This window comes from Amia ocellicauda, chromosome 5 (genome assembly GCF_036373705.1).
Source record: "Amia ocellicauda isolate fAmiCal2 chromosome 5, fAmiCal2.hap1, whole genome shotgun sequence".
NCBI lineage: Eukaryota > Metazoa > Chordata > Actinopteri > Amiiformes > Amiidae > Amia > Amia ocellicauda.
Window position 1 is genome coordinate 25,729,336 of NC_089854.1, and position 25,930 is coordinate 25,755,265.

Below are 25,930 nucleotides of genomic sequence, written 5' to 3' on the forward strand. Positions count from 1 at the left end.
TTTGACTGTTATTTGTACAATTAAACTATGCAGTCCATTAATAGGATTATATTCGAGAGTTAAGTGCAATTGTTTTATATTAAATAATACTAATCATCATCACCACCACCATCATCATCCATTGGCAGGACATCTGAAAAATAGTTCAATAACATTCCCCTGCTTATTCTTGGCAAGACAACAAGTAGTGACCAAAACATCCCTGAATCTAATGACATAAAATTAGAGATTAATACAGAAACCATCTGTTACATAGAAGCAAAAAAAAATTAAGAAAAGAAAAGTGACATCACTATTAGGTCTCTTTTTTAATCCAAGTGGAGAACACAGCCAGTTATGATGTCACTGGCTTGGCAATCCAGGGCAGAAGACAGAGCTCTTCAGGAAAGTGAAGTTGCAGCACCAGGATGTAGCACATAATGGGATTTACGGTCTGTAGTAAGAGTATGGCTAGATAAGTGAGTAAATAAAACAGATGTTCTCATCATAAAAATACAAAACAAAGCCATTTGGATCATCTGATACAGTGTCATATTTGTTAAAACAATATTTCCCGCAGAGCCACAGACAGAGGGAGCATGAGTAATTCTGCCGAAACAATTTAGAAGCGAAGTTACCAAACAAATGATACACCCAACTGTGTGTGTATGACTGTCCATTTATAGAATTACTCTAGCAGCATTTGCTCCACAGATTTACATCCGATGTGCTCATTTAACGTGCTATAATTTGTTTTATTAGATTGATTTTAAATTCAAATGAATGACCAGTGTGAAAAACTGATGATTTAAAAATAAAAAAATAAAAATAAAACAGATGGAAGACGAACCATTGTGGTATATAATCCCTTTAGGATTACATTTATTTTTGGGTGAGGAGGGAAAAGTAATAGTTATACAGTTATCTTTTTTTTAGCTATTGCATATTTTTTTCTGTGGAGAGTAAGGGGACCAAATTAAATGAACAAAGTAAAACACAACTCTGTGTAATGTTGGAGAGGAGGGACACTCTCTCACTTTGCAGCCCCCCTGAGCTGACAGCTGAGTTATGTTGACAAAAGAGGTTAGTGATGCAGCACAACAATTAGAGTGTGTGTGTGTGTGTGTGTGTGTGTGTGTGTGTGTGTGTGTGTGTGTGTGTGTGTGTGTATGTGTGTGTGCGTGCGTGCAGGGAAGAGGCTTTCACCCAAACACACACCAGAATAATTAAAACAACACAGGGCAAGCCTTAAATTCTGTTATTCCTTTCACTCCCTTTTGACATTTCTGGAGACAAAGTCATTTTGTGTGAATCGTATTTTTATTAGAGGCGCCGAGGCCCAAGCAAAATTATTCTGAGGTAATTTCACCTACTAAACCAATATCCTTTCTCATTACACCCCTATTAATGGCTTAGTCCTGCATTCACAAACACCTTCTTTGTTCTCCCAGCTTCCCCAAGTGACAGGACATGTTAATATCACTGGCTGATTGGCAACGATAAGTTTTGTGGTTTAGATGTGTTGTGTACTTGGACACAGCGTCCAGTCGAAGTCCAGTCTGCATTCAAAATTCTGTGCTTCTGAATCGGGTTCTTTGTTAGCTCTGCTGATCCAAATCTTCAAGGCCAGCACCATGCCCTACTTGGTCACTATGGAAACAGAACTGTTGCCGCCTGGCCTGTGTTTCTCTTGGCAGGCCATCAAAGGAGACGGAGACGGGAGCGATGCAAGACTGGCTAGGTGATACAGAGCGTCTTGAGATACCGTGTGCCATGTTTTCCTTTGAAACAGGAAACAAGCGTGCGTGCGCTCCGGAGGGATCGGTGTTCTTGGAAACCACCACCTTGTCATCAGCCTCCTTGACGTATTTTGGGGATTCTGACATGCAATATGACATTTTCTCCCTTCTGATTGTTATTGTTGGCAGGTACCCTGTGTATTCTTGAAATAGATAGGGATACTGGCTAAAATTGAACAATTTTAATCACCCTAAAATATCAATACTGCTGTTGTTCATAGTCAATAAATAGTCCAGTTGTATTACTTATGTGCATTGTCAGTAGCCATAGAAGCTTTTTTGTTCCCTTTCCAAAGTCTAATCATGTTTCAGTTGAGCTGTGAGTAAATATACACTATTATTTAAGTGTACAACCCAAAAAATAACCCCCCCCAAAAAAACATTTTATTGCAGGCGATAAACAGACTGAACAAACTGCACCTCAATTTACAGGGCTTGAATAAACATTTATTCAAAATGTATTAATTTTCAGTAAGGTAAAGATATTTCAGCTAATAAACCTGTAGCCACAGATTCAGGGAGTCAATTTATCATTGTCAGAATTGGGCTCACTAACCCCACTGTCAAGAAATAAGATGCAGAGGAAAAATACTTCTGTTTTGACAAGACGTCTAGAAATGCTGACAACCGAAGGAGAAACATGCTTTCCAGAAGGTATATGTGTATATACATTAAAGATTTTTTTACAGCTCACGTCAGAAAGGTTCTGAAAGGATAGACACAAAATCCTGTATCTTCATTTGTCCCCCAGAAGTGATACCCTATGGCTTGGGGAGGGTAGTGGTGGAGGACTATGGAGGCAATGTCTTCTATGAACAAAAAATAAGTAGTATCCTTAGGGAACTACATGTCATACTGAGAACTTACACTACCCATTTTCAAAGTATAAACTAGGTAGCCAATGCCTGGTACAATCGTATAATTGTGCATGAGGTGCTTTTTACATTTCTATGAGAAACACCTGTCCTGCTATCAGTTCCTTTTTCCAATCCCTTAGAACTTCAAAATTCTATTTAAACAATGTTATGACTTGACACTAATATACTCTTCTAAAACTACATAATATGTGTGTGTATATATACACTATGTAATTTTCTCAACTATATTTCACCTCAACTGTCCAATGATTGCTGTTGACATCCTTTACAACACACCAGTGCAAGTTCTCAGCCAGTTCAATTCTCTAGCATCTCATTTCAGATGTCTGTAATGGCACCTGGGAGGCCCAGAAGAACAAGAAAATCCTACAATCTGTGTTTTATATCTTCAAACTGCCAACCATGTGTCATCAACCTCATGCAGTGAACTAGGTAAAACAGAGAACAAGTCCATGCAATTTAAATAAGTCGTGACTTGTGTAATATTGGTCCTTGGCAAGCTGTCTGGCTTTACATTTTCTTTCCATTGTGTTTACTTCAATGGCAATATTGAGTGGAATTAGTTCTGAAGACATCAAATGACCTTCATTATGAATTAATAATCATTATTCTAATAGTTTTTAGAATAATGTTTTCCCTGAGATTATTATTATTTTTTCTTTCTTTTTCTTCTTCTTCTTGAGATTAAATTACATGAGGGAAAACAGTTGTCACATTGTTAACATGAAGCCATTCCTAAGCATGCTGAAGTCTGTTTTCATTGTTTTAAAGCTAGAATGGTTAAGTTCACATCAGATGCATTTAAAAATAAAGGGTTTCATTTACATTTTCATTTTCTTACTGGCCAACCTGACACAGCATCCAGCAGAGAAAATATCAACTACTGCTGTGAACTAATGAAGCATGTATTGAGCAGAAACCCATAGTCCTCAATGAGGATCCACACATGGTCGAATGCAGTCTACTTGCATATTAATTGAGAGGCACTTGGTCTTCCTTTTCAGGTATTAATCTGGACATGGAAAGGTGGAAGCCAGTGCGATCCTCAGGAGAGATCATTAGAGCATCCTCCTGCTGTACACTTTGATTCCTGTTTGCAAAGTTCAACGGATATCAAAACCACACCAACCCAGGTCTGTATTTCCTGCCTGGAATTGCCTTCAGGCCCATACCTCCAAAACTGCTGGCACTTCCTAAGAATCCAAAAGATCGAAGGTCAAAATCCACCAGGGCAACTTCAGTCTTGAACAGTCCTTAAAAACTATGTAGCTCCCCCACCTCCAAAAAAAAAATAGCAACGGAAACACCGTGAGTAAATTAGAGGAAACATTGCAAAAAGATGGATGAAAGAGGATGTGATTTTCATGTTATTTGGGATAAGGTTTGTTTACAAAAATAAACAACCAGCGCAGTGCAACTATCCTACTGGGCCTGACAGGAAGTGACCCTCTCCTTCAAAAGCAGCTGTTACCACCCTGTTGGGTGGAAATACTGGTTGTAAGAGAAGGAGAGAATATTAGAAATTAGGGTCTTGGAGGTGTCCTGGGGATTGCGTCAAAAAGTAAAAATGCTTACAATGGCAACAAATCTTTACAGAGAAACAAATTACAATGCTGAACTAAAAAAAAAACATAGTTATTGTGTAGACCTAATCAAAAAGTTGCCTGAGGAACACTCAATTAGGCAAAACACATATTTTTAATTATTTAATATTAATGATAAAGGTAACTGAGGAGGCCCTACTTAAGGAACTCTCTTAATAGTTTCTTGAAATAAAAGTGAACTTCTCCAATGAAGTGATGAAATTAGTTTTGAGTTTTCTTTTACAGTAGGACACCATGAATTATGTATGCATCTCAAATAAAATACAACCCAGTTCCGCTTTTTACAAGGCTTGGTATCTGGTTCTTAATCCCTGAGTGGGATGATGTATCAGGTTCATTTTGAGCTATGAATGCAGATTTCAACTTCCACCCTTTAGACCACATCTGTTTTTAAGCTGCTTGGTTTCCCAACTGATTACTGTCCAGATGTGTTTTGCAACATCTAGCGTTTTTAAAAAAAGTCCTTGATAAATTTAAGAAACAAATCTGTGTTCTCTCTCTGTCCGGCCAGCTTCAGATAAAGGGACTTCATGCTAAACACAGTGCTTGGCTGAAAGAGAATAAGCCCCCACAAACCCACAAAAGAAAAAAGACATACAAAAAACTGATAACTCATACATCTTTTCTTATCGTAGGAGAAAGGGGATTTTGCACACGGCACCAACCCAGTTCTGTTCAGGAGGCAGCCGTGCAGAGAGATAAGACAAACTCTGAGCTTTATCCCGACCCAGCCACCAGAGAGTCTTTTCTTCCTAAGACTCGGGAGGGGATGCGTGGGTTGCTTTTAAGACATCGTCATTGATAAGGTCTGTCTGCACCTCTGCTTGGACTGGGAAACAACAAACAGCACAGGGGATCAGAGCAGAGGTGTATCTCACACTGTGTTCTCCAAGCACAGGCTCTTACAGACCCGAAAAGCATGTTCAATAATGCATTGATTATTTTATTAGCGAGCCTCCTCAAATCTTCCTTGGCCTCGTTTCTTCAGTGCGAGCAAGCTGTGACCTGAGAGAAAGTCAGCTGATCAGAGCACTGACGTTATTGAAATGCAGCCATCCCTTACACAAACATCACATAATGACACCAAGCTACTGAAGCCACTCGGGCCTCTCAAACAGCCTTTACACATTGCAGGAGGAAAACGAGCACTTGCTGAGTTGAACGCAAGTGAAGACAAATGATCTCCACTGGTTCCCGTGAAAAAGAAGAAGATGAACTTAAAAAATCTTTAACGCAACATGAAAATAATGAGACATTTCTGGCTGTAATACCTTCAGGTGCTGAGAAAAAAAAACAACAAAAAAACGACATCTCCCCAGAATAGTTACTTGATTCAAGAAAGAGTCCACAGCGATTAAGTAGTGTACTCCCTTGGCAGGCCAGCAATGACACGGTAAATAGGCCCCTTCATGGAGAATAAAGCCAAAACTCCTACTGTGCAGCTTAAAATCCCTGACTCTCAAAGAAGAACTAGCACAGAGACATCACAGAATATATACTTCTAAAAGATGCCACAGTCTATAAGTGACTCGGCAAAGACTGTTGACAAGGCGGTCTGGCTCTGTATTGATTTAAGTTATTTGAAGGAGAATGTATCCACTAATTTGTTCACATGTATTTCTTATTTTCTTATTGTATCGATTTAAGCAGCTATGTAAGTTATGGAGAAGGTACAAGAGCTGTAGCAGGATGTAAAGGTCCTCTGCACATATTTGACACAGGTTTGCTGAAGAACTGGGAAGCCATGCTTTTTGTCTGTAGGAAAACAGGCTAGCGCTGATGTCAAAATGTATACACAGTGTCTAATTAAGGATACAGCTGTAGCTACCCAATTAATTTTAGGCCAGCACTGAGTTAAAGTTTAATGATACCTTTCACATCTGAAAGTTTGCTTTACATTCATCATTTCCAAAGCAAATGAAAAAGGAAGAAAAACACAATAACCGAAGAACCCCCTGTGGTCTGCTTTTAATTTGAACTACTGTATGTGTAACTGGTATATCTTACAGTGTGAACAACTGCTCGTGTTCATCCCAGTAAAGGAGGCAAACTTGGAATGTCTGGTAGAGCTTAAACATGCTGTGGATTTTCTTACAGTCCGAACCGAGGTGTAAATAACAAATGTGTCGCTTGGCAACGGGCCAGGTTAACTTTCACTGAAGGTTAGCAGGCGTGAAAGATACAGCACTGAAGTTGTGACGCTAACGGTGCATCGGAGCAAAACGAAGACACACATTTTAGACACCCTGTGGATAATTTCACCACAGACCATTACATGCATTTATGGGAAAATCCCCAGAAAGTTATTTATTCATTGAATTCACATGCTTATTGCTTTTGAACATCATACAAAATCTTAGTCCATATGTTACTGAGTTTCCATACTTTCTTATTGTTTAGCTTACCTTTAACTTGTTTTATTACACTCCACAATAGCAACTTCTGCATACAATACTATTACAATAGCTATGGATGGATGGAGAAAAAAATGTAAGGTCCTTCTATGTTTCTTAGATGTTTAGAAAATATCCAGAACAATTTGCAGGGCAAATCCCATCTGTTGATAGGAACAGAACTGAATTCTAGAAATAAAGCACAGCTAACCGGAATTCATTTACATTAAATCAGATAAATGTGTCCAACATATCTACACACAAACAGGTCTGAGTAAAGCAAATTGACTGTACCCTTCAATGAAGGGTACTTAAAATGACAACAAGGGTCAGCAGATCAGAGAAATATATCAGTAAATTGATATTTAGGCCAGAACTCTCTTCTTAAGCATTTTTGCAGATTTAAGACAAATTAGACAACATGGCTGGAAAAATGCATGCCACTGTCTGTGTTTGAGAGTTATTAAATTACATGTTTTTGCATCAGGGCCTTTTTAATTCTTCTGACAGTAGTCCTGTGGATTTTGTCTATGGATCCTGTCTCCTCTCTTCCTGCCCCAAAACATCTGGATCTGATTTTGGCAAAATTACATCAGTCATGAACAAAGCAGCAGCAAAGGTGGATAGCAAGCTTCTCCTTTATTATGGATAAACATATATCCGACATCGGAAGCAGCGCTGCTTCAAACGGGGTCACAACTGTGTCTGTTATTATATTTGTGAAAAAGATATATTTATTATCCACGTCCTTTTTATAAATAACTCACCCCGCACATTAAAAAAAAACTAAAACAAACTACTTCACATGAATCTCGTTGGTAAATTAGAGCTGGAGGATCTGAATTCAATTCCTCAAAAGTGAATGATCAATACATTCAGGTGTTCAATTGAAAGGTGTCTTTAAAGAAGGTAGGTCTGGTAAACATTTTGGAATCTGCTTTCCAATTCAATGTACTAACACAACTACATATAGGTCAAACAACACATCACACACTTTAGTCTACAGAATGTAATGGCTGGAAAAATGCATAGATAACTGTCTTTTACCTTTCTGCACATTACATCGTGAGCACTGACCATACCATACCATGCATATGTTACGTATATTTTCTTTTGAAATACAAAGATAATATCCTACGTGCACATGTGACCGAATGTTCCTGTTATCACGTAATTCAATCATCTCCCTTAATTTTTTTTTTATACATTTAATGTTATGAAAGTCTTTACACGTGGAATTGGATTTCAAATTTCCATGCACTTTTGGCAGCCGCATTTCACTCCTGTCGGGTATTTTTGTGATAACTAATCCATAACTAGAGTTAAGCTGCAGAATTATATACAGTAGGAAATGTGTTTCAGCAGACCACCCCCTGTGAGGGCTGAAATGTGAACTGTGCATGTGTGGTTTATAGAGAAATAGTGACGGTGAAAAGCAGCTTGGTTTGACTTATGTAAATTGGCTCAAATTGCAGATGGTTCTACTTAGCATTTCCAAAACAGTTCCCATTGTCCTTTAAATCATTGCTCAGGCCTTAAAACCAGATCATAATGGAATCAATCTTACCCTTGCAAAGTAGTTAAAGAGCACCTTTCAGTGATTATAGATAGCTTTCCTTTTTTTTTTGCAGCAATTGCAATAGACAGGAGGTCCTTTCATGTTTATATATGCATGTTAAAAATAACCTCTTTGGTCACTTATATACAGCACAGTATTAATTACTGTACATGTACTTTTGTTGAACTGAACAAGAAAACATGCATTTTTAGGAGCAGAGGCATTGTTTGCGTCTTAAAACAATTATAAAGAAAATTGTTACTTTTGTTTGAACACTATATACATTTTAGTCAAGACAAGATGTGGAATAGCAAGAGACCAATACCCATGATACAAAATCATCACTACCACTGCTGAAAATCAAATTGAGAGGAATACAATTTTATTTCTGTGTTTCATGTACTGTATGAAATGTACATGTATTTCGTATGCAGTCATCATGAATTCACTGTAAAGCCATACATGTTATATGTAACTTATGATTATTATTATCCAAACATCATCTGTGAAAAATATCCTGCAGATACAGAGATGTATCTCCTCTGTGTGCACCTCACATACTGTTGTCGCCACAGGCAATGGTGAAAGCAAGGCTAACCACATCGTGTCGCTAATTAACTAGGATCAACTGATTTTTCTCAACCTTAGATGAAACAGAATAGTACCCAGGGTGCCATTTAGAGGTAGGTTTACACTGTCTAGAGATTTTCTAACCCTATTGGCCTTTTACAGGCGCTCTGTGGCTTCTGTCAGCTGCTGCTCTCCTATAAAATACGAACACCGGCCGAGTAATTGCTTATTTTGATCTGATAATGTTTTCTGTGTATACATGAAAGACTTTGGATTTCCCCTGTATTCCTAAATCAACCATGAAAGTGGTTACTTCTAGTGATATTCATTTCAATTAATCAAAGAATGGTTCCCACACTCTACAGATTAAGAACATCTTCTCCTACAGCCCTGAAAAAAATATCAGCTGAGCACCAGCAGTTGGGTTACATGCCAGCCGAACTATTGTCCCCAACTTGAACTTCGAAGAATATGTTCACATTTTCATGGGCAAGTCTTAATAATCTCTTAATAAGTCTACACATGGTCTTAAAAAGCATGTAATGCACAAACACAGTTCAGAATAAAGAGAGATATTCTGCAGCACAATCGTTTGTCCTGAGTTTTCAGGATCTGTGAAGTACCAGCAGTAACTGTAACAGATACCCACTTTTCTTTTCTTTCAAACATAAGTTTGAATGTACAGAATTGATATGTTAAATTTGCATGAATATAGTTAAATCTGCACCAGTACCATCTGAGAAGCACCCATGCACTGGGTCTGCAGGCTGGTTCACAGTAAGCAAGCAGTGAGCCTCATGTTGTTGTATTGAGCAATATAGGGAAACCTGCTCTCCATGTCGAGTTCAGCCTCTGTCTCTCTGCCAAAAGAGCATCTCCTCTCATTTACAGTACAACGTGTGAAAATGTGCAGAATGGGGCCAGGCTTGCAGCTGCTTATTTTGAATGGATCAGAAGCACAGCGAGGGCTCTCCACCACCTCTCGTAGCCCCGTACAGCCCAGGAATATTATGTTAGTGTCAGACACTAAGATAAATAAGAGGGACCTTAGAACCTTTCACTGCGATTCTGCCACATACCCTGTACCAATATTACACTTTCGAAAAGGGTTTATTTTACAAATGAGCATTGCAAAGACAGGGAACCGGAGACGATTTATGTTATAATCGTATAGCCATGTGCTAATTAAAAATAGCACACAAAGATGTGGCCAAGAGAACTGTATAACTTTATAACACTACTTGTGAAATACAGAGGTGAAGGAGGACGAAAAAGAACAGCTATATTTTATATATAAATATGAATTAATTGGCACCAACAGCCTTTGTTCAAATCGATGTTGTAAAGAGAACTCATTCTTTCAAAACAAGTAAGCCATGACCCTGACAAAACCCCTGGATGAAACTGCTGTTATTCCTTAAATACAATTAATGAGGGGAGTGGAAATAAAACAATTCCAGCAGGCTCCTCATACTGTCACATGGTCGCCAAAAATAATGCAAACTGATAAGAAATCACACAAGACATTGCTCATAATTTCTACCCTCTTCCTCAATGTTTCTCTTGGTGTCACTGGACTTGCCAATAGGCGTGGGCTGCCTCCCGCCCTGAGAGTGCTGCTATTATTGTGCATTGTAGCCGACCAACCCGCAGTGTTCTTGCTCCAGACAATAGTCCTGTGAAACTTCAGACAGCTTTCAACACAGCAGGGTCCGTCTCCGCTTCCTTCAGACGAACCACTTCCGCCGTTATCTGCGCGGGGCTGAGATGTCTCAGTGTGACAGAGATTAAAAGCAAAGGACATCCTTTGACTCTCTGCTCTTGTTGTGTCACTTCAAAGAGCAGGCAGCCAGATACTGCGGAGCCTTTGCTCCCTATTTACATGCATTCTGTTATTTTATTTATTTATTCCACTCATGAATGTAAAAGTTACACACAGACTCAAGAAAGAGACTCTAGAAAGACTCTTTTGCTTTGCTTCAGGCCTTAGCCTGAATTCTTCTGTTTGGATACACAACATATCTCATTAAAACCAAGTAGCACCTTTTCAAAACAGCTACATTATGATTATTCCCACCTGGTCAATACTGAAGTCCCATGGAAAGTTATATATAATAATTGTATGTATTTAAATGGTTGTCTATACTTTGATACAATGAATAATATTCCAGCAGTACGTATGTTTCCTATCCTAGTTGTTCTGAAAAATTAAGATCAAACAAACACTGCTTTCTCTGCAAAGTTATCCTAGTGGGTATTTGTGCTCTGTACATAACATAATACAACAGCAGTGGTGCAGCTAATCCATAACTGAGATCCTTTCTTCAAGTTCTATATACAGGAGAGGATGTCTCTTCATGAAAAACGTGAACTATAATTTAACGCAATCAACATCCTTGGCCATGTCTAGACCACCATTGACTCTTCCGGACACAGAAGTCTTTCCACCATGACCTTGATGGCAAAAAAGTTTTCCTTTTTAAACTTTCCACCAATGAACCACACACTATGTGTGCTGAGTGAAAAAACAAAACAAGGGACGGGCAATAACTGTAACCGTCTTCTTCATCCGGTAAGGAAAAACACACCACAGAATGGTTAAACATCAGAATTGTGATGTTTATCTTTTCCACTTTTACATAGTATAACTGCACCTAAGCTACTCACACCCAGCTACTAAGACATTTTAAATAAAATTTGATTTTTATTTCAAAGCTGGAACAGGCTTTGGGATTTTGGTGCAGGGCTTAGTACTGCAAACATCAAGGCAGCTTTTAAAAACTCTTAAGAAGTTAAATCACACAGTACTGCAATGTTGGGAAGCAGCTAATTTACGATTGTGGGACAATGCATAAAAGCTAAGATGTAAGCTGTGACACAGTTTGTAAACATTCGACTAGAATCTAGTGGCGTCTAGAAAAACCACTACTCAGGATAATAGCAGCTAATTACATAATTAACATACAAGATTATATGATTCAGCTCCCATTGGAACATCCAAATGAAAACCAAACTGCTATGTAATCAAATAAACTACTTTTTCTTCTCTATGTAAATAAATAGGAACAGTACCCCCCTCCCCTTTAACCAGTACTTCTGTCATACTGCACAGTTTTAATTGCGAGGTGCAAAGAGCAACAGTAGGGGACATATTGAAGGACATTCCTCTTTTTTCCAGTAATGCTAAATTTAGTCCCGGATAAAAATGCTAGGGACCACCTTGTGGGAATGTAAAAAGTATTTATTTTATTCTGATGATTGTTTGTCTTCTCCAATTATTTAACTGGCAATGTTCCTTTTAAGAGATTATTCTTAGAAATTAAATGTTTTTGTATTAGGTGGGGAGGACTTTTACACTGGCACGTTAGTTAGAATGAATTACATTTCTATTACAAACTTAAATCCTTTGCTCGGGTCATAATTATTGCCTTTAACCGTATCCACATTGTACAGTATTCTGTGTCACACAGTGCAGTGATCCTTTGAACCGAGGCAATACTAGTCAAGCAGAATAACAATAGTTGATGCCGTGTTTAGTCTGGGAAGAGGGCCTACCCAATGTTTCATTTTGAAATGAAACTCCCTGCTCTGAATAATCTCCAATACGGATTCCATTCCAGACAGCTTATTGCTTTTACTTTTCATCTAGCTCCAAAAGAAAGAAAAAAGAGCAGGGAAATCACATCCTAGGGCGAAAATAGCGCAAAACGCTTAATATAAATCTTATTCAAGCCAATCTATCCATCTCTCGTCTTCCAATCTATTATGCCATCTAGAGACCTTTATGTTTAATTTTTTTTTTTTTTTTTTTTTTAGTCTTTGCCAGACATCTTTGCGCCGCTGGAACTAAATTCTGCAGCTTCCACCTCAAATACCCAAAAGAAGCCTTGTAAAAATAAATGTTAACTTCTGACCGCATAGACAACCCACTACAGGGTATTAAGAGAATCATACTTGTCAATCACGTCATAGGCTCGTGCATTTATGTTATTAAATCCAACTCTGGTGGCCTGGTCTTGGGATAACAATGGCTATAAGCTATGGAGGTCCAAAACATACAAACGAATAGGGTGGAATATTTTTGGTGTCTTGGTGCGCTTCCTACTGCGTGGCTCTGTTGCTGAAAGGTGTCACTTTTTTAGATCATTTTGAGAGCCAAAAGTTATTGCTTCTTTCTGGCTTTTAACCTTCTGGTTTAATAAAACTACCTTTACAGTGAAAATAAAAAATGAGCTTTTGTTTTCCCTGCCCTAATTAGGTCTTAATTAATATTGTCTGTTTGAATCGGTCGCTTAATTTGTGGCTGAAAGCAGGCCTGCGCTGGTCTGGCAAATTAAAAAAAACAGGGGCCTTGGACGTACAGAAGTTAAGTGGGTTTTATTACAATGCAAACTGACAGGAAAGATTCCAGAAGAAAATAGAGAAGTGTGTTAATTGAGAGTAAAAACATGCTGCGGACCTCTGCAGTCTAGTGGTGCTAATACAATGAGACACCACTATGTTTTTCTACGGCTTGAACCTCAACCTTAATTTGCATCATAAAGGGAAGTAAAGGCCTGGAACCGGTCTGTCTGTGACGATGCAAATTCAACTTCTGACATGGAGTGAGGAGCTCAGCTTGGCCTTCATGACAACGCACCTGGTGGTCTTGTCCAGCAATCAAAGGACCTCTAGTTCCATTCTCTGGTCCTCAACACATCATATTCCTCTTGCTCCTCTAGCTCTACCTGCGGATGTTCTTACTCAAAATGGCATTTGATAAATAAGATGAAATTCATGATATAGAGTCGTTTACCTCACACTTCAGAGCACCAGCTGACCCCACGCCTTAATGCTACTGTACCATCCCTGGGGAGAGTTTATCATCAAAGTGACAAAGGCAAAAGGGGCAGGAATCTCATGTTGCCAAAGCATGATTTGACAGAAGAAATTGCATAAAGGAAGGTTTTTTAAATCTGTAACAGAATCAATTGTGTTATTGGGGTTTCTCTACCTGTAAGATTGCCACAGCACCTTTGATTATCTTACTGTGGAATCAATGTCTCGTGAAAATTGTCAGAACGGGGATTGATTCCGGAATCAAAAGCTATGATTGACTATAATCCTATATTCCTATTTTAGCATGGAACATTTCCATTCTAGGAAAACCCATTAACCAAGACTTTTTAATGTTTTATTGCCTTGGTATATTAAATATAGATAGATAGATATTTTTATATGGAATCAAATAACCTTGTTCTATGCTTACTTGCATCCATTACAGAAAAAATAATTCACAAATCTTATTTTGTCTGACTCAGCCAAATAAAAAAAAAGTTTTGCAGTGAGCATATTTATACAATATGTTAGCTAAGGTACAAGGTACATTTTGTATTTATGATAGTTATAACAAATATAGGCCACAACTGTAATATATGCAATTCATCCAGTTCTGTATATACAATTTTGTTTGTGTTTTTGTTTTTTGTTTTAGCTTTGCAAGAGTTTAGTAGAAGACATAACTATCTATAGAAGACTGTAACCACTTCCATTATCCATCACCTCTCATGAACTCTATAAGAAAAATCCCCACACGACACAAACAGAATGAATAAAAATAACTACAAGCAAATGATCAGGCACTTTCAGACTTGGACCAGGTATGCCAAGACTTTTCCTCCATAAAATTTAAAATAAACAAATAAATACATGTTACAGGTCAAACCCCTTAGTGCCACCTAAGTTTTCCACTCCAGACACAAGACCTAAATTTATCTCTGGGGCTTTATGAAACCCATTGAAGGGTGTCTTTGTACATTTTGAAATTAAATAAACAGACTGCTATCCACAAACAAGAGCGAGTCACCACCGAGGTGTCAGAGTAGACGCTGTGATGATGTAAGCTGTTTTTTTTCCACAGGGCCTTGCTGAGGTCTCTGGGAGCCTGTCACATGGCTTGCCTTGTGCCGCCACATGTCCACTCCTCAGTTCACTGTGAAATGTACCTCGGGCCACCGAGCTATACTGTAACATGCTGAAGATGTTGCCACACGCTCTCGGTGGCACTAAAGGTGCCATTGTTTAAATGTGGCCAACCGAGACACTAAATGTTGGCCATTGGGATGACGCAGCAGAATGAGGTAAATACCACTTCCAGAACTGACTCACCCATCCCTAAAGTTATACTCAAACAACATTTAACTCATTAGAGAGGTCCACAAACACGGGACTTGAATGACACAAGGCCTCTTGTCAGGTTTTTGCATCATACTGCTTCCATTTGGTATTACTGACAACTCTGAAAGCTCCCAAAATACACTATTACATCTATAATAAAATAAAAAAGTTTCACTTTTTATTATTCCTAACTGAAGTCTATCATAAATGTGTATCATTATTTTAATATTTCTGTTAACATAAACGTAAAAGGCAATTGGGAATGATGATTCATATTGGATCTCCATTCGTATGGTTCCAACCTGCCTGATCTATTTTTGGTACCAAGTGAACACAGAGCATATGACATTGCAATGCAGGACCTTGGGGGGAAATGCGTTTCAACCTGTACTTCCTGGTGGGAGGTAAATACACCCACCCTCCCCCCTTTCTTTACGGTTATGTTTTCCAGTCACTTGAGAATGTCTGAGTGAGGTTACCTAAGATAATCAAGTTACAATGCTGTAGTCATCGTGAAATGCTGACTGTATGAATACCTTAAAACTCAGAAAACAGTGTCTTAAAAATAATCTGATGCTTTGGGCCATTTTGACATTTGGAAAGCTTTACTGTAAATATTTGTTTAGACTTCCTCTGACATTCATCATGTACAAACTGAAAACTTAAGTTGCGACTACCCATCGAAAGATGGCAGTATTAACCCTTAGACAGATGCTCAGAGCCTATAAGGATTGAGAAAATACCTGTATCCCCCCCACCCCCTGTGCCTTTAAGAGTTAAGGTGAACTATCACGGTATGAGGTCAGTTCCTGAATTCAGTATGCCAGTTAGCACCCTGTATTTCTTACTAATTGTGTCTGCCTGAATTTAATTATGGCACTAAACCCAAACAAGAGACCACAGTGGTCTTAACGTATTTATTAGCTTCTCAAATGATGTAATTTAGGGTTTTCAGAAAAAGACAGCAGGGATATTGTTTCACTTAGTGAAACAGACCGCATTATGTGTTTATGTGCCCTGGTATTTGTTGTGTCAAGACCGCAATAAACTTTAGGGCTACTGCAGACCAGACGGTAAGGCCATATAGCTGTCTCAAACTGAAAAATACAAAGTTGACGGAGAAAAATCAAAACAAAAACTAACAGGATACTTGGAATGCTTTCATCACCATCATAATAAAATAACATATTTATGGTGCCTAATTACAGTGTACATGCATATGCAGTTTTTAATTTGAATTGGCAAAGATGATTGATGGGATCCCCATCCTTATGGTTCTAACCTGTCGGATCTGCTTTTAAGTATCCAATGAGCACAGAGCATGTGACACTGCAGGACCTTGAAATGACACCTTTGTCACATTTCAGTTGCACAGTATAAACACAGCCACTGACTGTCTTCATACGCCTCTTCAGAGAGCCATGCAGCCCCATCCATACTGTTCCAGATTGGAAGATGTGGAATTAAATGACCATGTAACTCATAATATGGCAGCTTTCCTCAGCCTCTGAAGAATAATAAGACCAAAAAAAAAAACAATTCTTGAAATTTAGCCCATGGAAAATTAACTTTAGCCGCAGTGTGGTTTTGTTACTGTATGGGTCTTGATTTATTGCCCTCGACAGGTAGGCCAATTACAACTGGCATTTTTGTGGCACAGGGCCAGGCCTCCAGGGTACAGACCTCCATGTGGAGACGCTGAAAAGGCTGTGCCCTTGGTAGACAATGCCACCTTATTGTACTCTCTCTGTAGCACCCACTGTAGGGCTAGACCATACTGTGCCCCTCACTGCCCCCTGCTATAACTGATTTAAATAGTGCAGTTCCTTTAATTCTAGAATCGTAAAATGATTTGATACAAAGCTATTTACAAAATGTAAACATCAATAATTTCAATCATCAATCACAGTGGTTTAATAATAATCATCATCATCATCATCATCATCATCATCATCATAATAATAATAATAATAATAATAATAATAATAATAATAATAATAATAATAATAATAATGAAAGCACAAATCACCTGACATGCTGCAGCAAGGATAAATAGCATATTGGTTTTTGAAATTAGAATTAAAATACATTTGTTCAAGGAGAGATGTTGAAAGCTATTTTTATAGTTTCTCTGGCAATATATATATATATATATATATATATATATATATATATATATATATATATATATAATTTGGATGATCTCCTTAAAATAGTTTTAGGGTGGTTACTCTCCTGGAATATTTACAATGGTGAACCACAGAAATGTGGCATCCCAGTTTTGTTGTTGGACATTTGCACAACCTTCTTTTATTTGGGCAGTAATTATTTCATATTAACTGACGAGTCACCCAGTCTGAGCCCTCAGTGTAATATAAAAATGTAAAATCCTTTCATGCAAGAACTTTCACTATTTTTCAGATCAGATTTTTATTTTCTGATATTTTTCAATGAATATAAATTGTCATACTATTTTTTTCTTATTACAGCAACATTTAATAGACTTCTCTTCCCCTTACAGTGTATTTACTTGTCTCAGAAAAGTTATATCTAGATCATCCAGAGAACATTTAACTAGCTCAGGTTCAGGATCTGTGTTTTTATTTTATTCTCCACAAGCTAGGTTTCCTTACCAATGTTGGGTCCTGGATATCACAATCAATATACCATTTGTACCTCATAGCTTCAAACAGCCATTGGATACTAAAAATTCTAGCTCACAGCTCCAAACATCTTCTGAGGTTAGACAGAAGTAAAAGAAGGAGCTAAAGACTGACGAGTTGCAGCCAAAGACTACTAACAATACAAGTGTGGATGACTGAAGCTGGAAGGCAGTTTGCTGGGCTTTAATTGAATAGGAAAGAATTTTACTGCCAGTAAGCTTCAGTCTTTCTTATAAGAAGGAGGGGGGAGGGGAAATCTATCAGTGAGAATTTTCCTCACCAACATGCAAGAAGCCCTTTCTTGTGTTGGGTTTCAGAGAAAAATGAAAAAATGAAAAAATATTCAAATATATTCATGAAAGCTTAAGGGCACCTAGAATGTAAAACATATGAAACGTAAGACTGGCAGTTCAGCTACCCAACCCTATTTTCATTAAACTTTGCTTTTCTCAGGTCTATACTGAAGTACACCTCTTCTCTTGAAAAGCATGAGGTAATACTTAAAAACATGATGAACTCTGACCTGCTAGGCCCTTGTCAACCTTTTTAGAAATTAATTATTCATATTCAATAGTATATATGTATATATACACATTACCAAAAGATGAAAGAAGATCTAGAAGATGGCCACATAAAAGATGGGAAGATTAAATCAAACTTTGCAGGCATGACTGTAGATTGAAGGGGAAACATCTTGGGGAGGCCTTCATACAGCAGTTGATCAATATGGGCTGATGGTGATGATATACAGCTCTGGAAAAAATTAAGAGACTATTTAACATTGATTTAACTTAAAGTGGTCTCTTAATTTTATCCAGAGCTGTATATTCAAAAACATATTATGGCAATTATATTTTAAAATGTTTTTCATTTATTTTATCTGAAGTTTGTTTGCAATGCCAATCATGTCGTTGATAAATCACCAACCAGAAAGGGGTTGTTGTTTGTTTGAAATCAACAGAATTAAAAGAACAATGTCACGAGTTTGCTTCAATGGTTAAAAGATATTGGTGTACTGTGACAGAGCTTTTTGCCTATATGTTGTATTTACTAAGCCGAAAACCAGGGATAAGAAAAGTGAAAGCATTTCTTCTCCATAGGCTAACATTGCAGTCATCAGTTATCAGGGACATCTTACAGTATTAATTACCACTACAGCAGTAAGCCATTGTTGATGCTATATTTAGTCTTCATTTAAGCTTTTCTCTGCAATAATAATTATTAATTTGCAGACCCTACAATACCAAAAAAAAAAAAACCAATCTCCATAATAATTCTAATATGTCTTGGCTTTTCAAAAAAACAGGAAATAGCTGTCTCATTGTTTTTCCTTTGTGGCCAGTATTTGAGGGCTGAACTTGGAAGACAGACTGTTGAGTTCTGATTCAATAGCAATGAACGCTCCTGCCAGACAAAGAACACAAGGTCTGCCGCAAAGTCCTGGCGGCCAAGAATTAATAAGCATGCAAACCCGCAATCCAAGGTGTCGTTTTCATGCCCTGGAGTGAAGTTTTAAGCATGGTGCGTCAAACTCAAATTGAGAATGAATTGGGATTATAAATTATACAGGAGTAAGGTGTATTTTTTTAAATATTTTTTTAATTTGAAGATATATATATATATATATATATATATATATATATATATATATATATATAAGTGCTTCTGAACTAACATAAGCTGCACAAGATCACACATGCACTGAAAAAAACAACTTAATGTGTCACTCGTTACTTTTTAGTTTTCTTTTGTTTCGTGCCTTTATAGACTGGCGTGTCATTCGCCACTCTTTGAGATGCCCAGACTGGACTGCTTTATATGTGCACTACAACAAGAGAACGGCCATGACAACACGTACGATGTCAGACGAAAATGCTCAGAGACGCCCCCTCCACCCCCTCTATTCCATCCACAAATATGATGTCTGTCGCATCCTCCCCTTTTTCTACCGGAGAGACCAGACTTCTTTTTCCAGTCACATGTATGTTGAGTGCAGTTTCCAAGTGCGTTGGCTGCCAAGCTAAACTGGTACACTATATATACTGTACACACAGCTGTGTTATACACTGCTTGGCTCAGGTTACTGCACACAGATTCTGGGCAGAAAGCCACAGGGACTAAGGCCAGGTCCTAGTAGTACCCATGGCTGGCCGTCACACTCACTGTGGTACAATTTATACACACGCTGACTGAGGCCAATAAAAACACAACTGTGCCCTTTAGCATCCTCACGTCGCAGCAAAGAAACTGCACAACGGCGATTGGGCCCTTTCTGTGGGATAATATCTGGCCCGTTCCCGAAGCCAGACCCCAAAGCCCATGAAAACCTCAGGCTGTGAAGGCCTGGTGTACTCTGGTCCCAGATCAACATTCCCCGTCAACCACCGCCACGGATTAGTCCCTTTCCATATAGGTCCTCTATGGGAGTCAAAAAGGCATGTATATATGTGCGAGCACACACACGCGAGCACACACACACACACACACACACACGCACACACACACACACACGCACACACACACACACACACACACATATATACACTCACCTAAAGGATTATTAGGAACACCTGTTCAATTTCTCATTAATGCAATTATCTAACCAACCAATCACATGGCAGTTGCTTCAATGCATTTAGGGGTGTGGTCCTGGTCAAGACAATCTCCTGAACTCCAAACTGAATGTCTGAATGGGAAAGAAAGGTGATTTAAGCAATTTTGAGCGTGGCATGGTTGTTGGTGCCAGACGGGCCGGTCTGAGTATTTCACAATCTGCTCAGTTAGTGGGATTTTCACGCACAACCATTTCTAGGGTTTACAAAGAATGGTGTGAAAAGGGAAAAACATCCAGTATGCGGCAGTCCTGTGGGCGAAAATGCCTTGTTGATGCTAGAGGTCAGAGGAGAATGGGCCGACTGATTCAAGCTGATAGAAGAGCAACTTTGACTGAAATAACCACTCGTTACAACCGAGGTATGCAGCAAAGCATTTGTGAAGCCACAACACGTACAACCTTGAGGCGGATGGGCTACAACAGCAGAAGACCCCACCGGGTACCACTCATCTCCACTACAAATAGGGAAAAAGAGGCTACAATTTGCACAAGCTCACCAAAATTGGACAGTTGAAGACTGGAAAAATGTTGCCTGGTCTGATGAGTCTCGATTTCTGTTGAGACATTCAGATGGTAGAGTCAGAATTTGGCGTAAACAGAATGAGAACATGGATCCATCATGCCTTGTTACCACTGTGCAGGCTGGTGGTGGTGGTGTAATGGTGTGGGGGATGTTTTCTTGGCACACTTTAGGCCCCTTAGTGCCAATTGGGCATCGTTTAAATGCCACGGCCTACCTGAGCATTGTTTCTGACCATGTCCATCCCTTTATGACCACCATGTACCCATCCTCTGATGGCTACTTCCAGCAGGATAATGCACCATGTCACATGTCGAATCATTTCAAATTGGTTTCTTGAACATGACAATGAGTTCACTGTACTAAACTGGCCCCCACAGTCACCAGATCTCAACCCAATAGAGCATCTTTGGGATGTGGTGGAACGGGAGCTTCGTGCCCTGGATGTGCATCCCACAAATCTCCATCAACTGCAAGATGCTATCCTATCAATATGGGCCAACATTTCTAAAGAATGCTTTCAGCACCTTGTTGAATCAATGCCACGTAGAATTAAGGCAGTTCTGAAGGCGAAAGGGGGTCAAACACAGTATTAGTATGGTGTTCCTAATAATCCTTTAGGTGAGTGTATATTGATTGATGTTGTTTTGAAGGCAAAGGGTGGTCACACCAAATATGGATTTGATTTAGATTTTTCTTCTGTTCACTCACTTTGCATTTAGTTAATTGATAAATATAATCTATTAACATGTCTATTTGTGAAAGCATTCTTACTTTACAGCATTTTTTCACAGCTGCCTAAAACTTTTGCACAGTACTGTATGTATATATATATATATATATATATATATATTTGAAAGTGAAAATATCTTTCTCTTTTTATTACCTAAACGTAGATACCTTGTCACATTTGTATTTTATGACACCTGTGGCTTTTCAAAAGTTGTAAAATACTTTTTGACCAAGCAATGTCATCCTGAATTTCTACTTCCTCATTTCTTTTGCCTTTAATGTCTACCCTTAGAGAAATCGAGAAACTGAAAAATCCTGTGAATAGTAGTTTGTGTGCAGATCATGTGATTGCAACTTCAAATAATTATATTTATATGAAAAATATTCAACTAAAATTATTATAATAAATAAATATATATATATATATATATATATATATATATATATATATATATATATAAGTTAGTGTGGAGAATGCCTCCTTGATGTTCTTCTCCTCGCACACTGCTGGCTTTCCAGTCAAGGTGCAGCTGATGGTCCTGCACTTACATGCGAAATACGCCTTTGCAGCACACTTGCCAGGAACACACTGGAACAATTTATGAGGCAAGGTGATAGACACTGGCACAGGGCAGAATGTGTCAGGTCTGCTCAGGCCTGGTCTCATTTTACTTGCTGACATTATTACTGTTACGAATGGTGCTGAGTAATTAGGTGTGCTCCGTTTATATTGTTCTGACCTCTGTAAACAGGAGACTGCCTACCGGTGGGCTTTTCCTGTTTAAGTGTCTCTCAATAAATTAATCTCCTAGGCACCGAGACCTGGACGTACACCAGGTCTGGGCCCTTTTTGTACATTGTAAGAGCAGAGGACTGGATTCATTAGGTTTCCATTTCAACACACGGCAATCTAACCAGGGCAATGCAGTTTACTTTAACCAGTCCATAATGATGAGTCACTCAGTTAAATATGGAAGAGTAGATTTAAAACAAAGAAATAGGGTCACACTGCTAATGTCTTTGTCTAATAATTTTAAGACATAAGACTGACACACAAGTCAGTGATCCAAAAGAAAACCGTCAGTGATTCATAGGAATGATATTGTGCTAACCTTTATTTGTATTCAATTGGCGTTTAAAAGCGCTAAACCCCTGCAACTCCTAACAGACAAATAGCAGAGATTTCCACCTGAAGGATAGACATTAAGCTCCTAATGATCAGTGCCATTGAGTTCTGACTAGTATCACTGCAGGAAGGATTCTCCTGCCAGTAGTACTTTACTAAAGACCCATATTTTGTTCTGTTCTGCGATGGTTTTGTTTAGTGCAAGCCTTAGATCTATTTGAGGTTTTTTAATGAAATGGTAACATACACTGTGGCCGAGGCCCGCTGGTTCAAAATCGTACCTGCGGCTCCTGGCCCCTCCACAACACAGGGATCCCATTAATAGACATGACATTACAGCTTGCTGTTTCTAAGATGGTGTCAAGCCTTTCCTGCTTTTTGCCACGAGTCTATCCACTCTAGCACCGCATGTACAGTAAATGGAAACACAGTGAACATGATTAATGAAGGCCCGTGAAGAAAGATCCCTCTAGCGTAGCATTCAGCAGATCAAGGCCTCACATCCAGTATGATAACATAAAGTTACCTTTTATGCTGTTTTCTACCAAAAACATCATTCATCATTGGCACACAAAACATCATGTCTCACAGCATGGAGTTTAAATGCAAATAGAAAGAGATTTGGATGTGAAAGACCTTTTTTCTTGGTCGCCAAATGAAAATAAAAATGACTATTGCACTGCAAAGCCTTTGTTTCAAATTGTTAAAGAAATTCCTTTTGAGGTGTATGTGTGCATGTGAATATCTAACTCTAATATCTCTCTCTATATATAAATAACATCTTTCTCTATATATTAATGAAATATTAGATTTGAGTTCATATTAATGTAGTTTATACTTGCAATTAAGACTGATTTGTTTGGGGATAGATTGATTCTGATGGTAACAATTATTTATTATTTTATTTATTTTAATTTTATTTAATAACATTTTTATATTCTATTCAAATGTGTTAACTGTGAAATCATTTTTTTAAGTGTTGGTATTATAGTGAGGTATTAAATAATCAAATTTAATTGTATAACATTTCATAGGTGCAAAACACATCACAGCATCACAGTATGTGGATATAAGTATTTTTATGGGTTACTTAAAAAGTTTCCACCTTGATGGAACTGTGCATCATTTTAAGAGGTCTTAAGGAGATAATTAAGTGGATTTTAACACTTGAGTTGGAGAATTTTCATTCATATGTGGCCATGCTCCCATGGGGACAGTTCTTGACAACTAGTAGGCAATGAGGTTTGTCATACAGGTAAACGGCATCATACCACGTTTTCCTTTTTATAGATCTCAGAAATCAATCGCATTTTTTTAAGTCGTATTTTATTTATGTTGTGACTCATGCCCATAGACCACAGGGTGGAGGTATGTAATCACAAATAAAGCAGTCCAAATCTCTGGCCTTGCTGACCACTAGGGGCCATATAAAATGAAGCCAGACTGTTGGACTCCAAGACCGCAAGGCTACACTGACTCAAAAGCCCCTTCTTCTCTCAGTGAGCTGAATTCGGGGAGTGTTGTTTAACAGTTTCACAGCAGCTCCTTCCTCGCTGAAATGGAGAAACCTCCCCTGGTGAACTGGCCTTATTAAAATGTAGGTCTAGATTGTTACAGTTAAAGAGACACCTGCCTGTTTTTTATACTTAATTATGATGAAGTTGTTAAGCCACACATTTTTACATACTCCCCTTCGAGAACAAGAACATACCCATGTCACTGTCTTTCATGTACATTACTTCCCAAAATTGTTGTATTAGGGTATATGCACATGTATTCTTCTTTTATTTTTTTAGTTTAAAGGCAGTGCACCAGCAAAGTAGCACAGGATCCTGACCACAGGGCCAGAATACCACAGAACCAAGTGAAAAAATGAACAGGATGTGTCAAGGATGTGTAAAAGAAGTAGCTTGTTATGGAATCTTTGGCATTAGAAAGGGAAATCGCATTGAACGCCGCTGTTTCTCTGCTGCTTATGAATTAGTTGGAATTTTGTGGGACCACCCAATTGTTTTCTTAAAACCTGGCTTGTTTTGCTTGGGATTTCACATGCAGTGATTATTGTGTGAATGGTCTCTTTATAGACTCATTGATTTCTCCACACAAACCTACGGCACTGAGAGTTTCCTTAAATAAATAGTGAAACTCTGACACACTGTCACATGCTGTTTTAAAGATTGTATTTCACTACAATTAATGCAATTACCGCATTCATGGGTGAAGAAATAACAGGTTTTGTATGCTTGAAAATAAATACAGTACGACTGAATGAAGACAGGTTACTCCCATATGATAACGAAGCAGCTTCCTTTAAATTGTGTATGCATCTATATACTACTGATCAACAAACTAATAGAAAAAAATATATACATCTAAAAAAAGAACAAGAAAAAAACAGAAATAATTAGGCTCAGCTGAACTTTCAAAAAGACTATATATACAGCTCTGGAAAAAAGACCACTCCAAGTTCACAAATCAATGTTAAGTGGTCTCTTAATTTTTTCCAGAGCTGTAGATATGCTGTGCCAAGGGAAAGATAAAATACAGACAAGTGAAATTATATCTGTCTGGATTTGCTTCTCTCTCTTGGTTTATGCTTACAAACACAACTTGGGTTAACATAAATCACTTAAAAGATGAGTATACTGCTTATATGTAATATGGTTTAATAACGTGTCCTTCAGCTGATCAGTTCTCACGCAGCCTCTTCTGACAGAAAGTAATTTGTCTTACATTTGTCACTAGGAGCAATGCGATTTTTAGCCTCCATTTCAATGTTCAAAAAGGACATCAGGACATATTTAGCAAAGATGTCACTAAAGCTGTAAATGATTTCCACTTGGCTCTTAATAAGTAAGACAGCTATTAATCTCCCAAGGCAAAGTAAACTGATTTCCATGACAGACAATGTGATGCTTGTATGCATTCACACCGCAACTTAGAACATTAATAAAACAACCGGAGCTGTTGATTTTACCTCATGTATGGTGCAAACTGTTCTTAACACTCTCCAAGCATTTACCATAAGGCAAACCTCACACAGTCTGGGTATTGGACCAAACACAGTTACTTATTTACCTTTAAAAAGGGGCAAAAATATACGCATACTGATTGTTTTGATTGTCTAACTTAAAGCTCCAGGTTGTCTCCGCTATACTGGCTGTCCATGTTTAGCTTTACCAATGTCAGCTGGCCAGTGATCAGTGCCCCCCCTCGGAGACTAGGAACAGCAGACGGGAGTTTCTCTCCATTTCCACCCGAGAGCAACCTCAGACGACTGTAATGTTTATCATTCCGCCCTATAAAAGGCGGTAATAACAGAGGGCTCCTGCACGTTC